The sequence below is a fragment of the Peromyscus eremicus genome, chromosome 13, assembly GCF_949786415.1.
Source record: "Peromyscus eremicus chromosome 13, PerEre_H2_v1, whole genome shotgun sequence".
NCBI lineage: Eukaryota > Metazoa > Chordata > Mammalia > Rodentia > Cricetidae > Peromyscus > Peromyscus eremicus.
This window is the reverse complement of record NC_081429.1, coordinates 32094122-32121901: the sequence shown is the minus strand read 5'-3', so window position 1 is coordinate 32121901 and position 27780 is coordinate 32094122. Positions and strand designations below refer to the sequence as shown.

At 45.9% G+C, this 27780-nt stretch overlaps 1 protein-coding gene across 1 annotated transcript in view; it reads right to left on the bottom strand.

Moving 5' to 3' along the window:
* Serpine2 (serpin family E member 2) overlaps nt 1-16922 on the bottom strand; it is a 63998-nt gene extending 47076 nt beyond the window's left edge. The window contains exon 1 of the mRNA XM_059278168.1: nt 16781-16922. The gene's annotated coding sequence lies outside the window, so the exon portion shown is untranslated. The remainder of the gene's footprint in view (nt 1-16780) is intronic.
* Between the last annotated feature and the right edge of the window lie 10858 nt (nt 16923-27780).

The window sequence follows — 27780 nt, the reverse complement described above, 5'->3', positions numbered from 1 at the left end:
CGCTGTATGTTTTTTCCTACTCCCCTGGCACCAGACAGTATTTATTATCTTTTCTCCCGGGGCAATCCCAAGAGACGTAACCAAAAGCTGAGCCTGTGGTACAGAAGTTGAGAGAGAGGGAGAAGAAAAGATCCATGTAACTAAATCAGATTTGTAAGACATCCATGTTCTCAAACAGATGTAGAAACTAAATATTCAGGGTTAAAGAAAAAGTTCTTGAAATTCATTGAAGACATCACATTTAAAATGGATTCCAGCTGAGCGGTGGTGGCACATGCCTTTAATCCCAGCACTCGGGAGGCAGAGGCAGGTGGATCTTTGTAAGTTCGAGGCCAGCCTGGTCTACAGAGTGAGATCCAGGAAAGGCGCAAAGCTGCACAGAGAAACCCTGTCTTGAAAAACCAAAAAAAAAAAAAAAAAAAAAAAGGATTCCACCAGGAAACAGGGAGCCAGTGTTTTGAATTTGTTATTATGACTGCTATGGCTACTGTAAGGTAAGCTATGGCACCCACTGATGTGACCCCGTGATATTTAGTCTCCTTTTTTGAGGGGGTCGTTCTCATAACCAAGTCTCCTGCCCACCCACCCAGGTTTGGTACAGCCAAACTTCCTAAGCAGAACTTTTTTGTGAGTTATATAGTAAGCAAAACTAGCTGCTAAGAAAGCATTATAAACATAAAAGTCGGTGGGAACAAACTCTACGAGCCACCTTCCAAAATCAACTAATACATAAATAAACACATATGTGTCCAAAGACAAGAATCTGGAAATACTTCTCAATAAAGAAAGAGGATGAGCAAAGGGGAGAGGTTCCTGTGGGTCTGAGGATATAGTTCAGTGATAAAGTGCTTGCCCTGTGTGTGAAAGGCACTGACTGGGTTTGACCAGGTACTGCAAGGGATCAGGGAGAGACTTAGCCTCTTGATTCCAAGTCTTTCGTTACAAAGAATGTGTGAACACATAAATTGGAATAGAGGAAAGAAGAGAAGGGTAAGAAGCATGGGGGGAGGCTATGCTTGTGGTGGTTTGAATGAGAATGGGCCCCACAGGCGCATATATTTGAATGCTTGGTTCCTCCAGTTGGTGGAACTGTTTGGGAAGGATTAGGAAGTGTGGGCTTGTTGGAGGAGGTGTGTCACTGGGAGCAGGACATGAGGTTTCAAAAGACTTGCCTTTCCCTCTCATTCCCAGTCTTTCCCTCTCTGCCTGCCACTTGTGAGCTATAAGCTCTCGTACTGGCATGCCTTAGCTCCCCATCATGGGCTCCTAACCCTCAGAAACTGTAAGGCCCAAGTAAACACTTTCTTCTACAAGTTGACTCTGGTCATAGTGTTTTATCACAGCAATAGAAAAAATAATTCTATATTTACAAGTCATCCTCACTATGAAACCAAAATAATTTTTCAAAGCTTAGAAACGGCCTGAAGTAATAGGAAGCATGGTTTCAAACTCAGTCTCCTCCCTCGGTTTGCCTCAAGCTCCCTTGCTAGAGTAGACACTGACACCTTCTGAAGGCGTCTAGGAGAGAGGCAACAAGAGGGACAGTTAGCTATTTCCTATAAGATGTCTACATTCACTCAACACAAACGTGGGACGCAGACCAGCGGCTTTCATAGACCCCATACCTGCTCAGTGACTCAGTTTCCCTGCTCTATAGTGAGTGCTAACCCCTTTCATCCACCCTCTACTTTGGAGAACTGCTGTGGTGAGAAGTGCTGACATAAATCTGAGAGCTTTTCCTCACAGGATTGACCACTTCTCTCTGCCAGATCCAAGCTATGGCAGAAGAGCAAGGTTTCTAAATAAAACAAACAAACAAAAAACAAACCAAGAATTTAAAGTTCACGTTCTCCATTTATCTAACTTCTGGAATAGATGGTGCACCAGGGAATGGGAAGGGTAGGCAGACTGGCTGGGCTTCTCCTCAGAGTTACGTGTCAAAAGAAGGATGATATCCAAGCTGGGTGCAGTGGCTCACACCTTTAATCCCAGCACTCGGGAGGCAGAGGCAGGTGGATCTCTGTGAGTTCAAGGCCAGCCTGGTCTACAGAGTGAGTTCCAGGATAGGCACCAAAGCTAAACAGAGAAACCCTGTCTTGATTAAAAAAAAAAAAAAAAAAAAAAAAAAAAAAAAAACCAAAAAAAAAAAACCCCCAACAAAAACCAAAAAAAACCCTCCAAAAAACAAACAAAAAAAATTAAGAAAGAAAGATGATAATCGGCAACAATGTAGAAAGTGGGTAGTTTCACTGGAGACTTACAAAGTTCCTATCAAGGACACAGCCTTGTTGACATGTCACATCACACATGAGATGAGCAGATGATATCTAACCCAACCATGTCACACAGCCAGCGAGATAGATATAAGGGAACATGTAAGGTACGTCTCCCTCAAGGCTGGCTTTACCAGTGCTTCTTCCCGAAAATGCCACTTCGAAGCTTGGCCTGACTTTCCCTCCTAGCTATCCCAGATTCAGAGCTGAATTTCCAGTACACCCAACACCCCTCTCCACACTGTTCAAGAAAAGGTCGTACTATTCCATTAATGGACTCCTAACTCCCAAAGACGGATGACTATCACACAAACTTCCAGTCTTCTCAGTAGGAAGATCCTCACTACCCTCACCAGTTTGGGTTAACCAGACTAAACAAACTTTGACTAAGACATGAGATCACATGTACTGTGAGCTAGAAATAGCACATTTCTTTCCACTCCCATCTTCCAGGAAGCATTTTATTTTGGCCTCTCCTCCGTCATTCTTCAGTACCTGCTATCATTTCTGTAGTTCCCAACTATGTTCCCAGGCACTGCATCTCCTGACTAAGTGACATGTCATAGACACGGACCCTGAATTGTTGGCTTGGTTGCTATGAGAAGCCTCTGAGGGAACATCAGTACAATTGCCTTCAGAGGCAAAAATATAATTATCTATGACCCCTAGGGCCGATGACTGACTGTGCTGATGTTATAAAGCGACCTTTAGTAGTCTTCCTTTGACAGTAGACAGGGCCTCAGCTGTGCTGGCTAATCTTATGTCAACTTGACACAGGCTGGCGTCATCAGAGAGAAGGGGACTCCAATTGAGAAAATTCCTCCATAATATTAGCCTGCAGACAAGCCTGTATGGCATTTTCTTTTAACTAGTGATTGATGGAGGAGAGCCCAGCCCATTGTGGGTGAGACCACCTCTGGGCAGGTGGTGCTGGGTGATATAAGAAAAGCAGACTGAGCAAGCCATGGGGAGCAAGCCAGTAAGCAACATTCATCCATGGCCTCTGCATCATCCTGCTTCCAGGTTCCTGTCTTGTTTCAGTTCCTGCCCTCAGTGATGAACTGTTACCCGGAAGTGTAAGCTGAAATAAACCCTGTCATCCCAAGCTGTTTGGGCCATGGTGTTTTATCACAGCAATAGTAACCAAGTGATCCAAGAAGGATCTCAGCTAATCCATTTCCTCATCATTCCAGTCCCAGAGCTGAATGACATTTCTCGGCCTATGCTGAAGGTGCAAGTGAACTTCAGACTGAATACTTAGCAAAAAGAGGGGAGATGATAGACACTGTTCCCAGGCCTGGCCCATCATGCAATCCTTCTGAGTGTGCACACAGTTCCACGTGCACCTGCTCTTGTAACCATGCATACTGAATGGAAGTGCAAGCTTCCTATGAACAACGGGGTCACACTTTCCAAAGGCACCCACTAAAACTTTCATCTTTTGTGTGCAAGCTAACTTCTCCTCTGTAAAGGAGTTGTCTACCTGTAGTCAGCCACAGAGAGCCAAACCAACAATTCTTGGCTGAAACAAATCAATAAAAAACCAAAGTTTATGGCAAATGGAATTTCGCGGACATACAAGTCAAAGAAACAAAGACTATTACCCACAGGGCATCAAGACACCCACATTCATCAGCTATATCCCCACCCTTCACCTGTGCATAGATTACGTCCCAGATATCCTTGTCATATTTAAGTCATTTCTCTGCATGACAGGTTTCTCATGCGGCCCCCCAGCCAACTGCTTAAGAACTGGCTATCACTGTACACATGTCACAGAGGGAATCCTGTCACTTGCCTGTATTTTTCAGTGGGGAGTCTGGGACCCTCATCTACAGAACCACAAGCTGCTGCAGACCACTTGGAGGATTTGGCAAGATCTTCCCAGCCCATGGCTCATCGGGACATCAGTGGCTTCTCTGCCTCTCAAGATCACAAACTACTTTTCTAGATTCCTTTTATAACAGATATAGGAGGGAGAGACTCTAGTGTAGCCTTCTCAACCATCCAAGCCACACTGACCACCAGCCAGTCTAACCTGTCCAATACCTCATTAGTGTCATTAATGATGGCAGCTTATGACTGACCTGGTGAAGGACTAGGTGTGGTGGTATTGTGCTCCCCAAAATATTGTGCACCCTAATAAACTTATCTGGGGTCAGAGACAGAACAGCCACTAGATACAAAGGCTAGAAAATGGTGGCACTCACACCTTTAATCCTAGCATTCCAGAGACAGAAATCCCTCTGGATCTCTATGAGTTCAAGCCACATTGGAAACGGCCAGGCATGGTGACACATGCCTTTAATCCCAGAAAGCGAGCCTTTAATCCCAGGGAGTGATAGCAAAAACAGAAAGATATATAAGGCGTGGAGACCAGAAACTAGAAGCATTTGGTTAAGAATTTGGCTGGTTAAGCATTTGGCTGGTTAAGCTTTCAGGCTTTTGAGCAGCAGAGTTCAGCTGAGAGCCATTCGGATATGAGGACACAGAGGCTTCCAGTCTGAGGAAACAAGACCAGCTGAGAAGTTGGCCAGGTGAGGTTAGTTGTGGCTTGTTCTGGTTCTCTGATCTTCCAGTTCACCCCAATAACTGGCCTCAGGTTTGATTTTATTAATAAGAACTTTTAAGATTCTTGATACAACTAGAGGAAGGATGGAGGTCATAAGATCAAGTCCGCTCTGGTGAAGGACTACTTACTGACCATGTCAGTGCAAGATGATAAAGAGCAAAACGACTCCATGGAAACCTGATTGTCACTTTTGAGCATGGGAATTTGTGAGTGTCCGTGTGGTGTACATGATTATGTATGTAGCTGCGCAATGTCAGGTGTCTACCTCTATTGCTTGCAATCTGATTTTTTTTAGCACCGAGTCTCTTATTGAACCTGGACCTTAATCATTTCCAGCTAGCCCCAAGGATCTGCCTGTTTGCCTCCCCAATTCTGGGACGATAGACACACACTGCAGATTTTACATGAACACTGGGGATCTGGACTCAGGTTCTTGGACTCATGCAGCAAACACTTTAGTACTGAGCCATCTCCCAGCCCCTTCAACTGTTGCTTTTGTACCCTCTAAAGAAGCTGTTCTCAACCTGTGGGTCACAGCCCTTGTGGGGGTTGAACGACCCTTTCACAAGGGACACATATCAGATATCCTACATACTGGATATTTACATTATGATTCAGAACAGTAGCAAAATTCCAGTTACGAAGAAGCAACAAAAAATAATTTTGTGGTTGGGGGTCACCACAACGTGAGGAACTGTGAAGGGTTGCAGCATGAAGAAGGTTGAGAACCACTGATCTAGAGCACTCTGGGGTTGCTGCCCTTCTGCCACTGTGGGATGCCACTGTGCTAGGTTATCTTGAACGCAGACATGCTCTCAACATAAGTGGATGAGAATCTCCAAGGTGACGCCTGTCCTGTCTCTATACCTGGGTGCCTCCAGGTAACTATTACTGAGTAGGCGCTCAAAACCCAGCTCTCAAATTGAATTTCACCCTCATGACAGGACCGTCATTCAATTTCTGGATGTTATGAGAGGGACACACCCATCAAGAGCCAATTTGTAGAATGTCTTCCACTCCCAAGACAGCATCTTCATCAGGATGATGGGAGTGAACCCAGACAGGAGGAGACATGAGTTGGCCACACATTTCTAGGGAATGGATAGGACAGCCCACAAGTAAAGGGTCCAGTCAGGGGTAGGGGGAGGCGGGGCAGCCTGTTGCAAAACTGTACCCAGACTTGACCTCCTGAGAGCAACAGGTGACAGTAATCAGGAAGGGGGAGTTCTGTCACAGCTCCGACCGCGGTGTGGATATAAGTCCCTGCATTTTCTAGCTCCTTCGGTGTGAAATGGGACAGACACGATCGATCCCTCTCTAAGAAAGAGGAAAAACCCTCACCATGTGTACTTCCCACCTGTGGAAATGGAGCACAGACAGGTGAATAGTTGACATTGGCTACACACAGCAAATGCAGGTGGAGTTGGGATTTAAACCCAAGTCCTTCTGACTCTCAAGGTGATTCCCTGCCCATCAAGGTCATGGCCTTTTTATCTGAGCTGTCTTGCCTTATTGCTCGGGCACTGCAAACAGTGATTCAGAACAAAAAGTTTCCTCCACGGGGACCCGTGGTTCCAGACTCTCTCCTGTCCATGAGCGTCTGAGCGAGTTGCTCCGCACACCTGCGTCTCATGATTTCTCACTATCAACTATGACCCACTCCCCTTAATATAAGTGTTGCTAAGACTCATCAAAATCGAGTATAAAATGTGCTTAACAGCAATTGACATACGGATTATCTGTAATTTTTCAATTCCTTCTTTGCCTTGGAGCTTCTTTTCAGCTCCTCTATACCAGGTACAGTAAAAGGAACACAGAAGGCCAAGACAGGATGTGGGTCCTCACAGGCCAGATAAGACACCTACGACCAGACAAGAAAGGAGGGGCAGGAAAACATAACCTAACCATCATACACGCAAAATGGGGACTTACCTTGCGCAAAGAAATTTTAGTCAAATAAGCGACGCATACCTGTAGGAACAACTGTGTTTTCAGCCCTTTGACTATGCTGAATTAATTAACATTTATATGATCAGCACTTTGAAATTCAGAGTTTACCACCCTGTCGCACAAGAACAGGTTTATTATGCACATCTGGGCATCTTTGGCCAATCTTCTAAATGGCTATCTTAACTCACATGTCATATTAAGAAACTAACCTAGATTTGGCAGAAAGTGATGTCAATCTCTTAGGGAGTTAATTTCAGAAAGAAAACCCACGTCTTTAGAAAGGAAGCCCTTTTATAATTAAGTTATCCACCACATCAAATCTCCATTGTCAGCACCAGCTCAGGTGCAGGCACATACTCAGAGCATTGCATTAAGTCTCAAATGGCTAAGTTCCAGGAAAATCCTAAGACAACTCTATCAGCTACAGCAGAAAATACATGTCTGACCTGGGAATACTTGCAAGTTAAACATTCTTAGAATTCTTGTATAATTAGGGAATCCAATCATACTTAAATGAACAAGTGTTCCAAATGCATTCAGCCTATCTTTAAAGCAGTCATTTCTGAGTTGGGGGACAAGGTCCTGGGTAAAGTGTTTGCCACAGAAGTGTGAGGACCAGAGTTCAGATGCCCAGGACTCTCTTCAAAGTCTTGGGAGAGGTAGTCCATGTGCAAGCTCAGCATTCACTCAGGATGCACACATAGAGCATCCCTGGGGCAAACTGGCTAGCAAGAAGAGCCACAGTCAGGTTCAGCGAGAGACCTCACCTCAACAAAGTAGGGAGAAATAGAGGAAGACACTTCTGTTGACTTGAGGCTGATCACAGGGAGTGTTGCCTATTCAGTGTCACAGGATGGGAGATTGACTATAAAGGGTACCAATACACAGAGCAACTCACCAGGTCTGAGACACACAGAATAAGAATCTTGGGGAAGCCAAACACTCACCTATATCACTATGGCAAATACAATCCAGAACTATGACCATGGCCACCTCTTGTCCTGTTAGACTCCATTCCTACCACTATGTACAACCTCTACCTAAGATACACTCTCCACTCTATGCCCACAATACTCAAGAGGTGGTTACCTTCATGCTCAACTCACAGACAAAGCTGGGGCTTAGGAAACCTTAGAAACCTGGCTACGTTCTCCCGCTTGCAACTGATGGGATCTAGGCCGGGCGGTGGTGGCGCACGCCTTTAATCCCAGCACTCGGGAGGCAGAGGCAGGCGGATCTCTGTGAGTTCGAGGCCAGCCTGGTCTCCAAAGTGAGTTCCAGGAAAGGCGCAAAGCTACACAGAGAAACCCTGTCTCGAAAAACAAACAAACAAAAAAAACACAAACAAACAAACAAACAAAAAAACAAAAGCAACTGATGGGATCTAGATTCAAACCAAAGTCTACGAGGCTCCAAATCTAGAGGAGGAGGAAGATGAGGACCAGGAGGAGAAGGAGCAGAGGAAGGGAGGAGGGGAAATCCCTGCTATAGAGAAGTGACAAGTTTTGAATAAAGTATAAACTTTACAAAAAGAAAAGTTAAATCCCAAATAGAGTTGAATTTAAAAATCAGGTTACACTCACTCTTGGTTCTGTGGAATTTTATCCAGCTCAGTCTACGTTGGTTCTTCGGACTGTGTGAAATGCATTCTCCATCCAAAGGTCAGCACTAATTTTAGACTCCAGTTGGGCGGGGAGAGGTATGTCTAAGGACCAAACTGGGAGGCCAAATGTTAACAAAAGTAAACACGTTACTTCAAACAACATAAAAGTGTCGGCCTACTCCTCCCTCATGAACTTGGGCTATCAGGCCCTACGGAAAAGGCAGTGACTTGGAAGGAAGGGTGGGATTTGGAAGATTTTTCTTTCTGAGAAGACATAAACACTGCTGAGGAGTGATGGAAGTCTTGGTGATCTGTGTTGCCAGCTCACAATTCACAAACGTAGACCTAACTCCGTCATAGTAAACAGGCTGTATAACCATGGACACGCTGGCTTTTCCACTCTTCTTTCACAACTGTATGGGTAGAAGAGCTATTAGCTCCTATTCTAGAGGTAGGCAGCAAGTTCAAGGAGCACACGAGAAGTCTCTGTCATCTGAAGATAATTTATGTGCTTAGCACACCTTACCCCAGCATGACCCACATCATTGAACACTTGACCAGATCCAACCACTCATACAAGCCCCATTCTTATAACTGCAGCCATTGGTGCAGACAAAGGCAAGTGACCAGAACTGAGCCAATCAGATTTCCTCCCAGTGTTCCCCGCCCCTCCACTGGAATTGGCAAGAAAGCTCCTTCCCTCTTTATCATGGTGCTCTAGGGAGATAAGCCTGGAGCTAGTTGCAGTCATGGTCTTCGAGGAAAGGAAGAGAGAAGATGTGTCAAGAGACCAAAGGGAAGCAGTGAACCTCAAAGCCTTGAGTCTCTGCTTTCCATTTCAGAGCCAGATCTAAGGGTCAGCAAGCAAAAGGCAAGAGCTCCTTATGGAACACATTTCTGCTGGAGTTGTTTTGATTAGGGTTTCGCACTGTAAGGAAAAGGTAACGCAGGTGTAAATAGCTTTTTATATGATCCAAACAGAAACCAAATCCTCAATAAAGGAACTTCTCAGGTAGATCTGTATTCAGAATATGAAGGAAAACAAACAAACAAATAAAAACTAAACTAACAAAAAAACCAAATGCTATCAGCAAGCATCTCTATTATTCCTAGAGGCCCCTTCTGGAAGGAAGGTCTCACTTGCCTTTTACATGCTTTTAAATCTCTTGTCTGGTGGTTTGCTAGGGCTTGAACTCAGGATGGACAAGCCTTTTGCCACACACAGAGCCACGTCCCAGCTGCACCTTACTCAACCCAAGTGGGTTTTGTGTTTGCTATAAACGCTCTTGCTACCCATGCCTATTTTCAGGATTTTGCCTATAAAAACAGGTGGTTATTTTTCCTATAGCTAGATGTGTTGGCATTCTACAGAGGGGGATGGGCAGAAGGGTGGCAGGGTCCTGATGCTATGTTTGGTATAACTCTCAAGAGAAATTCCTTAAGTAACCAAAACTCTAATTTGTGCTGTCGGGGAGCATGGAGGCGACAAAGTTATAAAAACCAAGTGTATCTACAAGGTTTACAGCCACAACAAGAAATGCCTGCAGCTTTTTCAGAGAGAGAGAGAGTTTTAACGTTAAAATTTTGTTCACATTTTCTTTCTTCTAAGGATCAGTTGATAAGAGGAGAATGGCACAGTGGATTCCTTTTTATCTTCTGAAGGAGAGGTTGAGTACAAGGTCAAACAGTAGCATGGGTCTGGGTGTTCCTGATATGATCATGAACTAGGATGTCTACCCAACCTTGAGAGAGATCCAGACATGAAATGGAGGATATGTTTATCAAAATACACCAACAGTACTACAAAACAGGAGATTGCTCAGGCTTGGTGGCCATTCTTGCCCCCCACTCCCCATCCAAAAAAAAAAAAAAAAAAAAAAAAGGCATTCAGTAGGGATGCTGAGTTCTCCAGCCTGGGCTTAAATCCAAACCTAGAAATCAAACAGTAAAATAAAGCAAAGCCTTGTGGGCTACGTAAAAGACGCAGCCTACTCAGTAGAAGATGGTGGTTCTCTAAAGAATCATAAAATAGTAGTAAGCTTTCAGCATCCTTAGACAAATTGTGAACATACCGATAAGAAAGAACCTTAAGATGCAGTTTACTGTGCTTGACTCCATTTAGTTCCCAAGGATATATTTTTTTTAACCAACATTGATTTCCACCTCAGGCATGCAATCTATTCATGAAGAAAGATGGTTTGGAAGCGAAGACTGAGAACATTTATATATGGGGAACGGGCTCACAAAGAAGATCCAAGCATAGGGTCCTAATTCATTTAACAATTTCATAACTGCCTCCGAGTAGAAACATCAACTAAATCTTCCCCTTGGCCCAGGGTGCTATTTCTACATTCTAATGCTAAATGACTTCACAGGATTATAAAAGAAAGAGATGGACGGGAGCGTCGTGGTATGTAAGCACAGAATAATGCACTCAAGGAAAAAAGTCATCTAGACTTGATATTTATGAGAAAGCTAGATTAGAAAGGAAAGCCAAGAAGTTATAGATTTTTTTTAAATCTATAAGACATTTAATAAGAAACCGTGAATGTCATTTATTTCTGTGATATCCACTGTATACAGAGGGAAACCGAGTTCTACATGGTTAGACTGTCAGTAGCACAGCCCAGATCCTTTTCAGTCCAGGGTCCTTTTCACCAAATTTGGCTGAAGAGAAACAAACCGGAAAAACAATGTCACTAAGAAGGTACACACCATCATCACCAAGGCGAGCAGAAGTGCACCATGGTCCACAATGCATCATCCCTCCTTACACAAGCCATGAGAGGCAAAGTGCAGCCCAGCCAGCGGACCTCAAGGAAGACAGTAGTAGGCTGAGAAAGGTCAGGGGGATCCTCCAAGTGGTCACAGGCAGAGAAGCATTTTTGTACTGCTTTCGTTTCCTAATGTTCTACCTCAAAACATGTGGTCGCTCAGAACATTTTTTTTAAAAAAAACCATGAAAACAGGAGTGCTTGCCAAGCAAGCACAAGAACCCAAGTTCAATCCCCAGAGCACATATTAAAAAAAAAAAAATGTCAGGACAATGGTGGCATATACTTGGAATCCCAGTTAGGGAAGCAGAGACAAGAGGATGGATCCCCAGGGTTATCTGGCCAGGCAGCCTTGCCTAATTGGTGAGTTCCAGACTCTCAAAGAGCAAGGTGGCTACCACTGAAGAAACATCTGAGGTTGTCCTCTGGCCATCACACACAAAAGTTCACATACATATCCACCTGTCCACACAGAGAAGAATGAAAACGTATATTAAAAGTAGAAGTACCATAACCTGAAGTTGAGGTTATATTTTAAAGAGTTCCCCTTTGAGCCTGAAATACAGCTCCTTTTCCACACAGAATATGAACCAGACTTATGAAAAAAAATGGTGACAGTTTAGTTCACACATTAGCTTGCCAATAAAATTAAAACAAGGGCAGGTAAAGCACTTGACTATATAAGGCGGCAGCTGCCACCACAGAGTTGTGTACGCACTGGTGTGTGTGTGTGTGTGTGGTGTGGTGTGTGTGTATACCACATGTGCATGTGTGTGACCAAGGGCTGGAAGCAGTGATTATCAGGAATGGCTTTGGGAACAGAAGATAACTAGACCTGGGTTTGGAAAAAGGTGAAATTATCCAGACAGTGAGCATGGAAGAAGGGAATTGTAGGCAAAGGCACCACAAGACTGAGGCAGGGAGATACAGCGCAGCATCCTGGTATGTGGACCCCATGGAGCCCAGTGTGGAAGAAACAACCTTCCAGAAGAGGACATGGCAGGGAAGGCAGGAAGGGTAGAAGAGAGTACAGATGTGGTCAGGTCACTAGACAGCCACCAGCCTGAGTTCCTGATATGTTATGGAATGTTCCCTGAGCACCATAGACACAGGCTCTGGGTGGGACAGTGGAAGGTCTGCCTGACTTTGGGAACTACATACCTCTGGGACTGTGTCTTCTGTGTCTTCATACTTACAGACTCCTTACTACTGCTGCCTGGGGTGTGAGTTGACCAAACCCTATGTCCTATTGGAGCGTGTGTGTGTGTGTGTGTGTGTGTGTGTGTGTGTGTGTGTGTGTGTGTGTGTAGGTACGTGGAGTTGAGAAAAGAGTGAGGTATGTGGAGACAGCAGAGGCTGCAGTCTGGACACAGGTAAGGTAATATCAGAATTCTGTATGAGCCACAGCGAAAGCATTCTGAGATGCTCAGGGACAACCTCGCAGAAGGACCACTGAGCAGTCACCTTCCAACCCGAAGAATCTCCTGACTCTACACCCGCCCCTCCAGAGTGGTGGTTAACTCCACACCAAGAGGGAGGTACTGGATTATGTCAGGAGGGATGCAGGCAGGTGGAGGGAGCCTGCAGAGATCTGAGACAGACAGACAGACAGATAGGATGCAGAGCTCTCGGTGCAGGCAACTTGCAGTAAGCCGCCAGGACTCCCAGGCTGCCGACAGCTGCCCCAGCCCACAGTTACTAACTCTAAAGCCACAAAGCTGATGTCAATGAGGGGTCACAGGTCCACAGGGACCAGAAAGCAGCTAACCTCCATCATGGACAAGAGCAAGGGGCTTAGCACCCACCGAGGGTTTCCACATTGAATGTAAGCCTCATGATGCTCCACGCCTTCTGCCTTTTAAGGGAAGCAATAAACCCAAGGTTATCTCCAAGTACTAATCTCCAGAACTAATCTAAACATTAGCTAATTTTTCTGTACATTTCACCCAGGCCAATATATGTTGGCCAGCTAAAAGCGGTGCACTGGGCACCATTTTGTCATTTCTACACACAAAGGGAAAACAGAGGCAAGCAAATAGATTGGAGGCTCATGGGCTCACACAGCACAGAGAAGCAACGGGACTGTGACTGGTCAGAGCAGGATATGCAGAAATTAGGCATTACTGGAGGCTCCCGCTTGTACACCTTGGGGAATTATATAGCCATTAAGAAAAAAAGATAAAAACTTTGGCTAATGAGGAATATATGGGGTGGGCATAAAAGCTAAAGTCAGGGCTGATGAGATCGATAACTTAGTTAGATCAGTGGTTCTCAACCTGTGGGTTGCATATCAGAAATCCTACATAGCAGATATTTACATTACGATCCACAACAGTAGCAAAACTACAGTTATGAGGTTGCAACAAATGGGGCCACCACAACAAGAGGCACTTTCTTCCATGCCTTTCTCCAGCTATTATTAAAAGGGCGCAGCATTAGGAAGGTTGAGAACCACTGGCTTAGATGATAAAGCGCCTGCCACCCAAGCACAGGTACAGGTAGGTATGTGAGCTCAATCCTCGGACCAATATTAAAAAAATAAACAACACGGTGTTTACTTGTAATCCCAGGGCTGAGGAAGCGGAGACAAGAGGATTTTTCAGGCTCATCAGCCAGCCTGGTCTGCTGTGGAGCTCCAAGCCAGTGAGAAACCCTATCTCAACACAAAACAAACAAAAACAAGATGAACAGCGCATGCATGTAAACACATACATGTATACCTGCATACAACAAGCAAACACATAAAGACAGTCTCAGATCTCCAAGCTGGCAACTAGTTGAAATATAAGAGAATGCTCTTAGCTCAGACCGCAACCTGGGACTCACTTCATAATGGTGGTAAGTGAAACTGGGAAAATGGTTCAGTCAAAGTCTCTACGGATAGCGTTCATGAGGGAGAGACAGGGTACTGGGAAACCACAGAAAGGAGAAGAGATGACGGAAGGGAGGAAAGCTGGAGAAAGGCATGGAAGAAAGTGCCTGGTGTCAAATGCCAGAGGCCAGCTGAGTACCCAGGAGATGGCAAAGGCCAGCTGGGCACCCAGGAGATGGCAGAGGCCAGCTGGGCACCCAGGAGATGGCTCATACAGGAAATCATAGGCTCTTCTGTTCTGGGGACACTTGCAGGGCCTGAGAAGAAGAGAAACTGGGAAGTGGCAACTAATTTAAGAATCTGGTGACCACCAGGGGAAAGGTAAAAAGGCCAGGACAGGGGAAGTTAGAGCATTGCAAAATTCCTGCTGAAGGACAATAGGGTTCATAGCAAGAGAATGAACAGAAGCAAGAGAATGAACAGACGGTAAGAGAGAGGGGTAAGATTCCTCAGCAGAGGGAGGCTTGGGATTCATGACACAGCTGGAGACATTACTCACTGACACAAGGAGCCTTTTCTCTCCTCTTCTGCAAATTCCCAGTTCAACTTGATTATTTTCTCTGCCATTCTACCCCACAGTATTTACCATAGGTATGCTTTTCTGTTTTTTTTCCCCCTGTAAGAGTGATAATCCCAGGAATGCGAGGACCTGCTATATTTAGCAAAGGTGGAAAATGTCGAAAGAAAAACGTAAGGCACACACAGGCCCGGGGAAACTGAGCAGACGGGTGGGTAAATATGGAAATGCTTATAGGATGGCACAGTGGTAACACATGGGACAAGTCTGGTGGCCTTTACTTTCTCAGGAACATGGTCTCAGTTCTACAGGGTCATTAGGTCACCTGTAGAACCTGAAGCATGGAAGGCCCCCCGAAAATCCTTTGTGTTGAAAACTCCAATGGGAGAGCCAGTTTGTAGCCTGGGGAAGTAGGAGGAGCTTATGGTTTTAAAATAATGGAGTGTGTGTGTGTGTGTGTGTGTGTGTGTGTGTGTATGTTTGTGTGTGTGTGTGCGCCTGCGAACTCCAGTTGTTTTTGAGACAGGTCTTTCTATGAGCCCTGGCTGACCTGGAGCTCACTATGTAGATCAGGCTCACAGCAACGCTGTTTCAGCCTCCCAGGGGCTGGGATTTTGAGCATATACTACTATGCCCGGCAGACGTCGGGGTTTCTGACAGAGGCGGAGCACCTGCAAGGTGAGGGCCAGTCTCGAACTTGTTTAGAGGACTGAGTGAATTGAGTGGGTGGAAACCACTGGACTTGAGATGGCCCTGGAATTGATCCTGCAGCATCACCACCACAGGAGGAAGAAATGGCCAAAGTCCCCAACCATGTGGGAGAGGACTGCTACAAGAAGGCAGCAACATGGAACGGGACCAGGAGCCTGGTCAGGTCATCATCTCGCTTCCAATTCCACCATCTTCAGCCATCTCCGACCACTGTCAAATCATCTATGTGTGAAGCTGAAAATTAACATCCTTTGGGGAGCCAGTAATTTCTGTCTTTTCAAAATTGTGCTAATATGTCAAGTTCATTGGGGGGGGGGCGGTTCCTGCATAGATTCTGTTGGGGATCTCCAGAAAAGAAAGATGACATCGTCTCATGACCTTCAGGCGTCACCCTTCCCTGAACGAAATGTTCAAACACTATTTTGAAAAACAGTCAAAACTCAAGAGTTGATGGGAGCATTATTGGTCGAACGTCTCTTGAGAATGTTTTGCTTAAATGTTGCAAACAGCGTATAATTCCCGCTTTAGAGCCACAGAAAGTGTTGAAAGGACCTTCAGTTTTTAAGTGTGCTTTAGATACACAAATCAGTAAAGCTGCCATTTCTCCCAGTTATCTCTATTCCCACTCCGATACAAAATCTCCCACGGTACAAAACTATCAGATCAATTGTTCCAGAACAGTTCAGAGAAGTAAACTGCTTCCTAGCTTGAAAGAGAAAGTCAAACCTTCAAACACCTTTTTATGTTGACGCTAAATAGAAGAACGTTCTTTGCAAAGTAGTCAAAGCAAGATCCAGCCGCGTTTGGAGATTTCTCAAGAGAGGCACGCGGAGATTCTGTTTTGTTCATTAAAACACTAAAAATCCTCAACAGTACCTTCTCTAATACCTGAAGGTGGAGTGCTGTCTTATGTAATAGCAGCTTTCCCTCTGCTCATCTTGGGGCCAAATTAAATACCGAATTCCGCCCAGGATTTCTGAGTACTTTCACCTTACCTGGAGTCACTCAGCGGCCTCGCAATACCCTGGTCTACAGTTGATGGGAATAAATAATAAATAGCAAAGAGCTGCTACTGCATAGTATGGATAAGCCTGTTGCAAAGGCCGGTGTGAACTGAAGCTCTCCCCTAAATCGCTGCTCACCTCCACGCTGCTGAGGAAAAGGTAACCAGTGAGAGTGGGTCTCCTGGTCCCTGTCCCGGGCGCGCACAAGCAAAGTGCGGGGTCGGTGATACCCCTGAGTGGCCCGACGCCTCAGGTCCAGGGTCACGGTTTGCAGCCCTCCAGGACCCACCGCAGCCACACCGAGCTCGGCGAGCGGCTCCCTCAATCTCGGGCACACCTGGGCGCCCCAGCCCTCGGGGATAGGGACGCGGGAGCCCGGCGCGCTCGCAGCAGTGGCCCCGGCGGCCCGAGAAAGTTCCCGCCCCGGCGCCCGGTCGCGGCGCAGCCCCAGGGACGGTCCCCGGCTCCCCTCCCAGCGGCGGGGACCGCGCAGCCGGTACTCACCCGTCCTCGCTTGGATCCCCAGGTGGCGGTCGGAGCCCGGAGGGAGGACAGCGCAGCGGCGGCGGGGGGGCGGACAGGCGGCGGGGACGCGTGCAGCCCGCGCTCCCGTGCAACCACAGCACTAGCCGGCCGGGCTGCGCGGGGGCTTTATCGCCGCCGCCGCCGCCGCCCCCGCCCCTTCCTGCCTCCCCCGCCCCCGGCCCGCCCCGCCCCGCCTTCCCGCCGCCGCCGCCGCCGCCTTTGTGTGGCAGCCGGCCGCAGCGTCCCTCTCCCACCGCAGGGGAATCCAGGACGTCCCCCCCTGCCGGACCCGCGGCGGCCGGATGCTGCCCCCTCGAGGAGGCGCGGGGGGTGGGGGGCGGTGTCCGGGTCCCCCGAAAGCGCCGGCCAGACGCGCCCGGCCCGAGGTGCGGCGCCAACCCCGGGGTCGAGCCGCACGTGGGTCGTCCAGATGGGCATGTGGGGGAGTGAGTGGGCGACACCGAAACCAGTGGTGTGTCCCTGGGACTTAGAGAGAGAAGGGTCGCCCCGCGACAATGTACAATCCTGCAGGTGATGGGGATAACCGTGCCAGGACTTGGAGGTCTGGAACAGGTCCTCCCTTCAGGTGCCCCAGAGCCAACTTATGCCTGCTCAGAGGATGAGCTAGCTGTGGGGCTCCTAGGTACATGACAAGCAAGGGCATCCAGAGAACTGGGCACTTGCTTGTGGTGACGGCATGAGGCACACGCAAAGCTCTGGGAATCCAGGTCTTCTGAACCTGCACCTTCTGCTCTTGAGACCTTTGGAGTAGGAAACGGCTGCAGACCGAGGCCAGCAACAGATGGTTGTCCTGCTCCCTGGTCGATCACCTGGGTCTCCCTTTCTGCCTTCTTCAGGCCTCCTTTGCTCAAGTCAGGTTTGTGGGGACCCAACTTTCATGGTCATTTCTGTTGCCTTTGGTGCAACACCCTCCCCGGCAGGCCCCACGTTTGGCCCCTGTGAGGAAGAAAGGTGGTAAATCTCCCTAGGGCCCTGAAATAAACTGCACCCACTGTCAGAGCAACTCAGATCACCCTGCAGCCACACTGGCGCGCCTGTGTCCATGTTAGATTCTCTCTCTCTCTCTGTGTCTCACAGTTCCTCTTGTAGGGACACATGCTATGGGAGGTTTGCCCCCCACCTCCACCCCAAATGAGGAAATGCAATCACACACACACAAAAAGAAAACCTTCCATTGCTCTACAGTCACGACAGTTTACAAATCCCATTTTTCTTGTTCGCTCTGTGCCAAATGCTCCTGAGAGGCTGCCCACTCATTCTGCAGGTCACAAGTTACATCTTATCCCCTCCTCTGGGAAGCCTTTCTGGACTAGTGAGTTAAAGTCACTTCCTTCCCTCTCAGTTTCTTCATAAACCTCATGATGATTTGATTTTTTTTTCCCCTTCCCTATTTGCTTCTTGCTACGTTTCCTCCGTCCTTCATCAGGGTATGTCACCAGAGAGCAGCAGAGAGAGACCAGCTTCACATGGTTCCCAGCTCAGGGTATCCTCTGTGCCTAGGGGGGGTCATTCCACACACAGCAATTGCTCAGAAATGTGTGTAGATAGGATATAGAGATGCAAGGGGACTTTCAGGGGCGGTAATGACAGGGTTGCAGCTTAGTTTGCCTGGGAGGGTGGGCTGTGGATAGGCAGAATTCAGATGGGGTCTAGTGGGGAGGTGATAGAAGACAGCCCAGAGAGAAGCAGCACACCCCCACCCCCACCCCCATTTGAAAAATCCAAGAGCTGCTTTCCAGATGGGGGCGTCAGGGCCTGGGATTGTAGCTAGGGAGTAAAGTGCTTGTCTCATGTGCACAAGATCCTGGTGTGTGTACCAAGTGCTGTGTGGGGGTGGGGGGTGGGGGGTGGGGTGAGGGAGTGTAAGAAACTGCTAGAGAAACTACTAGAAGAAGTATGAGTGAAGACAGATAAGCAAAGCTCGCTGAGTTCTCTGCGGCCACCTGGATCATGCTGTCTTCACATTGACGTTGCTAACTGAGATGGTTTTAGGTGTGCGGTGGCGATCCCTGTACACTTTGCCCAGTTTTTCTCAGGGGTGACATTTTGCAAAGCTACTTTGTAATACCACTCTCAGGATGTTAATACAGGAGGCGGTGGTTCGTATCTCAAACACTACTTCCCATTGTATATTTTTCGGGAAAATTTTCCTCCAGTTAACTGTTTTGAGAGAAATGCACAAACACTGAAGGATTTGAGTGTCTTGTAATGCAGCTAATGTCTCCAAAGAGGAAAAACCTATTTTCCCAGTTAGAGCATAAATAGGATCTAGATCAGCAGTTCTCAACCTGTGGGGTTATGACCCCTTTGGGGGGACAATGACCCTTTCATAAGGGGTCACATATCAGATATCCTGCATATCAGATATTTACATTATGACTCATAACACTAGCAAAATTACAGTTATGAGTAGCAAAGAAAATAATAATAATAATATGGATCCTCACAACATGAGGAACTGTATTAAAGGGTCGCAGCATCAGGAAGGTTGAGAACCACTGGTCAAGATTCTTCGTCTATGAAATACATTACTCAGGAGTCTTTAGGAGGTGCCTCTTTTGTTTACATTTTCGTGACTGCCATTCACTTTCCTATTCTCCCCAGGAGTGTGGAAGAAGCATTTTAAGCAATACTGTACCTGACTTGTCAGTTCTGAAGTCAGACAGGATGCAGTGTTAACCAATACACTAAAATAAGCCCAGCCATGGATGCTTCTCTCTCCTTGGCCATTGGATGAGATGGATTGTGAACTTCCCCCAGAGGAAAGGATTCAAAACAAAGCCTCATTCTACCAGCGCGATCTGCTAGGAATACCAACGACATTTGTTACTGAGGGTGCGTGGCTGGCGTTGGCCTGCCTTCCTCATGCCCACAAGGCAGGACAGCAGCGAAGGCCCCGGGGGACACCTTCCATGCCACTCACACTGTCAGACACTTGGCCATCCATCATCGGTGTGAAGGTCCAGAGACGGTGTGGGACTACCTCAGCTGGAGGGCTCCAACTGCAGATCTTCCTCTCAGCATCTGACCCTTCTTGCAAGTGCATTTCTCAAAGATGGGTGCTTCTAGGCGATGATATGTTCCTCCCTTCTCTATCTCTGCTTTGTTTGAGTAATACAAATCACTTAACTCCTACCTGGCCCCTTCTTCCCAACTTCCCCTTCACAGTAGAATTTCATTTCATCCTTCAAAGATTGTGTGGCTTGCCTTAATCTGCAGCTACAGCTTCAAGCTATTTAGTCCTTTAAAAATAAAAATAAAAAAGTGACCTGGCTTTTAGCCAGCTCTAGCCAGGGCTCTGAGTTTGGCTTTGTGTCCCTAAGCTGCAGTTGGGAGAGACACGCAAGAAATTCCCAAACAGAATAAAACAAATGATCTATTTAGTCTGGTTTCCTCTCTTGGATGGGGTCCAGTGCTGAGTGCCATGGAATAAATGTGCATCCCCCCCACCCCACCTCCACTGCTCCCCCGTGGACCCACATAAAGTGACCTTGTATTTGAGTAAAAGCTGTCTTTAGCTTCCAACTGGGTGATGGTGTTTTGTCTGGAAGACTGAGAGAGATTATGATACTAAGAGAGTGACAGTTACCTCTCTCCTATCTACCCTCCATTTAAGATATTATACCACAAAGCTGCTTGTTACACAACATTACAGATGCAAATCCTGTTCTGTAAGACTGTTCCAACCCAGAGAGAGGAGACTGGTTAGAGCAGTTCACTTAGACAATTACCTTCGGAGACTGTTGCACTGCTATTGTGTCCCGGTTGAGCTTCTAAAAGACATTTGTTTTTTTAATTCCCTCTAAAGTTGGCTTTCAAGTAAATCCAATTTCCTCTTTCTGTAACTTCTGAAACTGATTAAAGCCCGAGAGTCGATTTGTTCTTTTCTCCTTGTTTACTGCTCACCAACAACTTCAGAGCACAGACATTGCTAGGTGCTAGGCTAGGTATTACTTTCTACTTACATCTCACCAAATACAATAGAAGGTGCACGTTTGGAGAATCACCGCGGTTCCCACCACTTAACCTAGCATGTCTTTCACCTCTGCTCAATGGATGCTGCCTGCCTACTTCCAGGAGTTTCTTTAATCCAGCCACTCAGGCGCATCATTAGTTCGTCCGTCCGTCCGTGTCGTGTCCCGGTCCCCCCGTCATCCGTGTCGCCCCCCCCCCCCCCCCCCGCTTTCACCAGCTGCTCATTCCATCCTTCTCTTCCCAAAGTTACCAGTAACATGGATAAACCCTGGAGATTTTTATCGTTCTCCATGATCTTCCAGCAGTAGTAAATGTTATGATATTACACATGCTGGAGGTCCTGGCGGGTAGCCACGGCGGGTGAGAGACAGAGATGCCATGCAGACAGCACTCAGTGAAGTTTTATTTGGTGGGGGGATGAAAGGAGGGAGAGAAAGGAAAAGAGAGAGATAGGGAGAGGGAGATGGGGGGAGGGGTTCGAGAGGTGCTCACCTCGTGGGAGGAAAACGGAAGGGAGAAAAACGGAAGGGAGAGAAAATGGGCGGAGTTTTCCCTTAAGAATAGGTTTTGTAAGCCGGGCAGTGGTGGCGTACATCTTTAATTCCAGCACTCCAGAGGCAGAGGCAGGAGAATCTCTGTGAGTTCCAGGCCAGCCTGGTCTACAGAGTGAGTTCCAGGAAAGACCCCAAAGCTACACAGAGAAACCCTGTCTCAAAAAAAAAAAAACAAAAAAAAAAAAAAAAAAAAACAACAACAACAAAAACACACACACACACACACACAAAAACAAAAAACAAAAAACAAAGAATAGTTTTTTGTTGTTGTTGTTTTTGTTTTTCCAGACAGGGTTTCAAAGAGAATAGGTTTTTACGTCAGGGCATAGGGTGGCGCCAAAGGGCGGGATCAGAATATTAACAGGAAATTCTTGTGCTTTTACAACTCTTATCTTTTACAACTCTTCTAACTCCTTTGCTTGTCTGTATCTTTCCCTCATCCAATCTTCCTCTTCGCATAGGTGAGACCGACTGACCTTGACTTTGTCTTTTCTACTCTCCCCGAGTAGGATGCACACCGATGGATATGTAGCCAGCCATTATCCATTCTTCCCCATCCTCTGCCCACTGAAGCACTTCTGTACCACCTTGTTGAGAATAGAAGTCAAACTGTCCTTGCTTCCTCTAGCTTAGGGGTGGACATGCAACCAAGTTAACTGGATTCCCTCCCAGTGCTCCAAGTCTTCCAAGGATTGGAGAGAGTAGCTAGGAGCCTGCTCATCCCAGCCTGATGAGAATGTGAGTTCTCATCTGGAGCTCAGCACCGTCCTTGTTTCTGCCCTTCTGAACAGAAGCCCGGGAACACGTGTTTCTGTGAGCCCTTTCTACTTTATGGAGACATTTATTTCTGTAGTATAATCAAGGACCCCTCACTGACACTACTGGATACCTGTGAGTTGGTGAGTTCTGCATGGATTCCAAAACAATATTTATGTGTCATCTGGATCACTATCCTGAGGTCACATATAAGTGTGTGTGTGTGTGTGTGTGTGTGTGTGTGTGTGTATACACACACATATACGTATATATGCATATGTATGTATATATGTCATCAAATGCCCAGTTGGCACCTCTACATAACAAGTCTAAAAGCAAACGGATAGCTCTGCCCGTGTAATTATTATTTATCTTATGGCTGTTACAGAACTCCTGAGAAATCAAAGGTACAACCTGTCGTCGTCATGGCAACAGGAGCCTGAGGCAGCTGGTCACATTTCATCCGCAGTCAGGAAGCAGAGAGCAGTGAATGCCGGTGCTCAGAGCTCTCTCTGTGTTCTTCAGTCTGGGACCCTAAGCCCACAGAATGATGCCACCCACACTTAGGACAGTTCTCTGCACCTCAATTAACCTAATCTAGACAATCTCTTACAGGCGTGCCTGGAGGTCTGTTGCCATGGTGACTCCAAATCCCATTAAGCTGACCATTAAGATGAGTCATCCCAGTCCCCAAACCAGTTCGCCTTTGCGGGCTTGCTAACAGGAATGGCTGAAGCCATAAAGAAAAGAATGAATCTGTACTCCTCCGTGGTCCTTTAGTCCTTGGTGGTGCTTCTTCCCCAAATCCAACTTGTTCATCCCCTTTCCTTATTCTTTTCCCAACAAGTTCATACGCCCCACTACTTAACACCCAGACCACACCAAGTCCCCCTTCCCACTCTTACAGCTCCCATAATCTGTCCACAGATGCATAGTCTTTCCAAAGTGTTTGTCCGATATCTGCTCAGGTAACGCCCTTCTTGTCGCTGCAGTCCAATCTCTGGCATAGGCAATCTTCTGCAGAGGTGATGGGTGAATACTCTGGAATTAGAAAGCCTGTGTTGGGCCTGAGAGACGGCTCAGCTGTTCAAGGCTAGGCTCACAATCCAGAGTAGAATGCCTGCTTTCAGATCTTAGCCCCAGCACTAAGTAAGGGTAACTTAATTTCTGAACCTTTTTTTTTTTTTTTTTTCGCAGAATGTGGAATAACTATAGAATTTCACAGGAGCAGGTGATGACCAGTTCATCTATGAAAAGGGTTTAGCAGAGTGCCTGACACATCTGACCAACCAGCTCCCAAATCATGACAGAGACTTCTTATTAGTTATGAATGCTCGGCCTAGCTTAGGCTCGTTTCTGGCTAGCTCTTTTTTTTTTTTTTTTCTTTAACTTAAATTAACCTGTTTCTCTTTATCTACTTTTTGCCTCCTGGCTTTTTAATTTTCTTTCCTTCTGAACATCTTACTTACACATGTCTGGCTGGCAGCTTCCTTGCTTCTGGCCCCTCATGTGTCCCTCTCTTTCTCCCTTGTTCTCTTCTTCTTCTCTTTTGCCTGGATTTCTCCTCCTACTTATTCTCTCCGTCTGCTGCCCCGCCTATCCCTCTCCTGCCTACCTATTGGCTGTTCAGCTTTTTATAGACCAATCAGGTACCTGCCTTAGGCAGACATTTGATTTTTAAGTAATTAAACACACATCACTACATCCTTAAAAATGCAGCATAAACAAATGTAACACATCTTTGCCTAGTGAAAATAATATTCCACAACGCATATCCTAATTGCTCAGAATAAAAAAGTGCAGTGAAAGCCCCCACAGTCTAACCTAGTCTACCTTGCTAGTATCACCTTCTCATTTTCCTGCTATATTCCTTAAAGCCTTATCAATCAGAATTATTTATCTATAATTATATTGCATTTTTTTCTATCAATGTGCCATTGTTCAAACCATTTTCTCTGGCCCCCTTTCTCACCTGTAACGTCTAGCATTGCATTACCAATCAGCCAAAATCTCCATAGTTTAAATAACAACCGCCATTTGCTTGTTTATAGTTGTACGTATTGGCCCCAGCAGAATTCAGTTGGGATGGCTGGTATCTAATTCACTCTGTGCTCGCTGGTGCAGGCGCCAGCTGAAGGTGGCTTCCCTCACACGTGTGGCTCCTCGGTGGGGGTGACTGGAACTCTACCCTCTGCCTTCCGTGTTTCTCGTCTTCATGTTCCCTCTTCCATCTTGTCACACTTCATACTCAAAAGCATCTCCTCTGTGTGGTGTTTACAGTAGTAGTTAGACTTTGTGTTATAGTTTAAACCTCCAGAGGGTGGAAACCAAAGCTCAGAGTTCTCTTAGAGACTTGTCTTGGATGTGGTACAATGTCACTTCTGTTGCCAAGATTCAAGCAGGTCATGGACTACCTAAGATCCAAAGAGGAAGAGCTGACTCTACCTCTGGCTGAGAGGCATAGCTGTCTGTCTGTTCATACCGTAGACTGAGTGGCATACGATGAGCAGATGAACATTTACTTATGGAAGCTGGAAGTCTAAGAACAAGGTGTCTTAGTAGCGCTGATTTTTCTGGACTATGTACCTTGAAGATGGTTGTTTTCTCATTGTGTCCTCACTGGCCACAGAGAGGTGGAGGAAGGGAGAGGGGAAGGGAAGGAGATGGGGAGGGAGAGGAAGGGAGAGAGGGAGAGGGGAAGGGAGGGAGGGAGAGGCAGGAGGGAAGGATAAAGGGAGGGAGGGAGCGAGGGAGAGAGAGCGAGAGATCAGAAACAAGTTAAAGTAGGAAATATTTCTTTTGGCTCACGGTCAGCCATGGCAGGGAAGGCATAGCCATGTTCATGGCAATGAAAATGCCCATCAGAATCTTCTCACATCTCAGCAAGCCCGAAAGCAGAGCTCTTAAGCTAGAAGTGGGGCTGGTTCTAACCCTCACAGGTCCATATTCAGTGACCCACTTCCAGCAGTCATGCCTCCTTTCCTGGAAGTTGCATCAGAGCCTCCCAAACCTGTTCTACCAACAGGGAACGAAGTGTGCAAGCAATAACGTGTGCAAGCACGTGCTCCTGGGGAGGGCCCATGTCACATGCAAACCATAGTGCCAGTGTTTCTGGGTTAAGGCCTCACATTTAAGGCCTCATTTAGCCTTAATTACCTTCTTAAATGCTCTGTCTTCAAATATAGTCACATTAGTGAGTTTAGGACTTCAACATAGCAGATTTGGGGGACCAGGAATTCCGTTCATAATAAGGTAAATCACAAAATTACATTTCAAGAAGATATGTGGCTTGGAACGGGCTACTTTGACCATACGGGGGCATAATCCACCACCTTTCTCTCATGAAAACCATCACAGTTTTCTTTTTTTCTCAGCCAGTCTCAACCTCTCCTTCCTCAGCAGCCTGTCGCTCTGAGGGTCATCTACTTACTGACCTACATCATAGGTCATTACTACAATCATACCCTATCTTCAATTCCAGATATCTCTATTTTTTTCATACAGTTCCTTCAATTGAGAAGATTATAATAATTTATCATAGAATATTATTATTAATATAGTATTAATATTATTAATAACATACTATTAACACAATAATAAATTATATTAATTATGCTATAATTGATATATTAATATTAGTATAATATTATTACAGAAAACTATAATGTGATTATTGAATGAATGGGTGATCCAATTAATTCCACTGTTCCAAAAGGGGACATCCATGTGAGGCTTGGTACCTAGATTATTTGCATATTTTTGTTTCTTCTTTTATACTTGAGGTCTTCCACCTTTGCAGCATTGAACGATGGAAAGTACTCAAAAGATTAGACACTGGGATCCAGATGACCTGGATTTCTGTCCATTTCTGTCACTTTCTCATGATCATCTGGAAGCCATTTAATGCCTGTGGGCTGCAGTTTCCTTAAGTCTAAAAGAAGAATAACAGAATGTCTTTCATAGGGTTAGATGAAGCATACTGTAAACTCCAAAGCATTTCATATATATTGTTGTTATTGATCATCCTGAAATACACAGTTATCTTTCCTGGTCCAGCTCAAGTTGTTCTTGTTAGGTCTCTTCTACACCAACTGCTGTGGTCTGAATGTTTATGTCCCTTTAAAGTCCACATGCCAAAACTTGATGACCAATGGATGGCATTAAGAGATAAGGTCTTTGGGACATGATTAGACTGTGAGGACGCTTTATGCATGGAATTATGTGCCCTTATACAAGAGGCCCGAGGAAGACCCTTATCCTTCTCCTCTGTGAAGCCATAGACTCTCTATAGTATAGAAAGAAGATGAAGATAGCCTTCTATGAGCCAAGAAATGAACCCTCACCATACACGGACTCATCTGGGACCTTGTTCTTAGACTTCTCAGCCTCAAGAACTGTGGGGAATAAATTGCTGTTTCTTATAAGTCATCTAGTCTAGGGTATTTTGTTATAGCCTCCCACACCAACCCTCCTGGGGCACCTGCTAGTATGTCTGGAACATTGTAGAGCAGCAAATGGTAGTGTTTATATGGGTTTCACTAGACTTTATTGACAGATGTCAGAGAGGGAAGGGGTGATGAAGACAAGTGTCGTGAGATGTCCAGTTCTTTTCAGAAAGAAATAATTTATCCTCTTAAGTTCTTGGCTTCATGCCAGACCAGAAAAGATTTCTAAGAACTGTGTTGGTTTGTATAGACATGTTTGGGCAGATCCCATGGACCATCATCAAAGTTCACTCAGGTCACATGGAGAAGACAACCTAATTCCCAAGATAGCTTTGGAGTTAAGAACACTCTTTATCATCATAATGAGTCAGTCTTTAACGATCAGACTCTTAATCAGCTCTAGCTGGCTGCAGGGCACAGCTGACCTGTGCTGTGTCTTGAGGCATTACTGTACAGCAATTCTTAGTTTTACGAGCCACCAGGGTCTCAATGGTGAGGAAGTACCCTGCTTCCACTTATCAGCTCTACTTGAACAGCATTTTGGCTTTAATGAGGGTAACACTGACCCCACATTTATGAAGCTCTGAGGAAAGACAGGCTCTTATAAAAGAATAGAAACCAATTATTGTTATGCCAGACATAGAAAGCCAGGGAGACTTTTGAAGCAATTATCACATAAAGAGCCATCCAAAGGACGTTTTTCTGCCTCTCCAGTCTACTTTGGAGACTTTTACCCCAAAGGGCTTAGGGATAAACAACTAAGTACCAAGAATGCCAGTGAGAGTCGTTGAGTAGCTGTATCTATAACATCTTAACACTCAGTATATCTTCAAAGACTTCTAGCACGAGAAAGGGGCCTTACAGATCACTTACTGTTTTCACTGCTGTGTTAAAGTGGATTCCATAAGGTGTCTGCAGGATCATCTTTGAGATTCTCATTAAATAATGTACGAGGGAATCCCTTCTTCACATCTGCTCATGTGGCATTCCTGTGAATCTGAACTTGTTAAGAAGACTTACTCATGCATACTAATCAAAACTGACATAGTGCCCTGTTTCTAAAGGTGTATACCCTAGGCCATCAACCTCAACCTCAGAAACTTGCCTGCTTGGTAGCATCTCAGGTCTTGCCACACCTACTACATTCACAACCTTTTTATTATTATTATTATTATTATTATTATTATTATTATTATTATTATTGAGATAGGGAGTCTCAATTCACAGC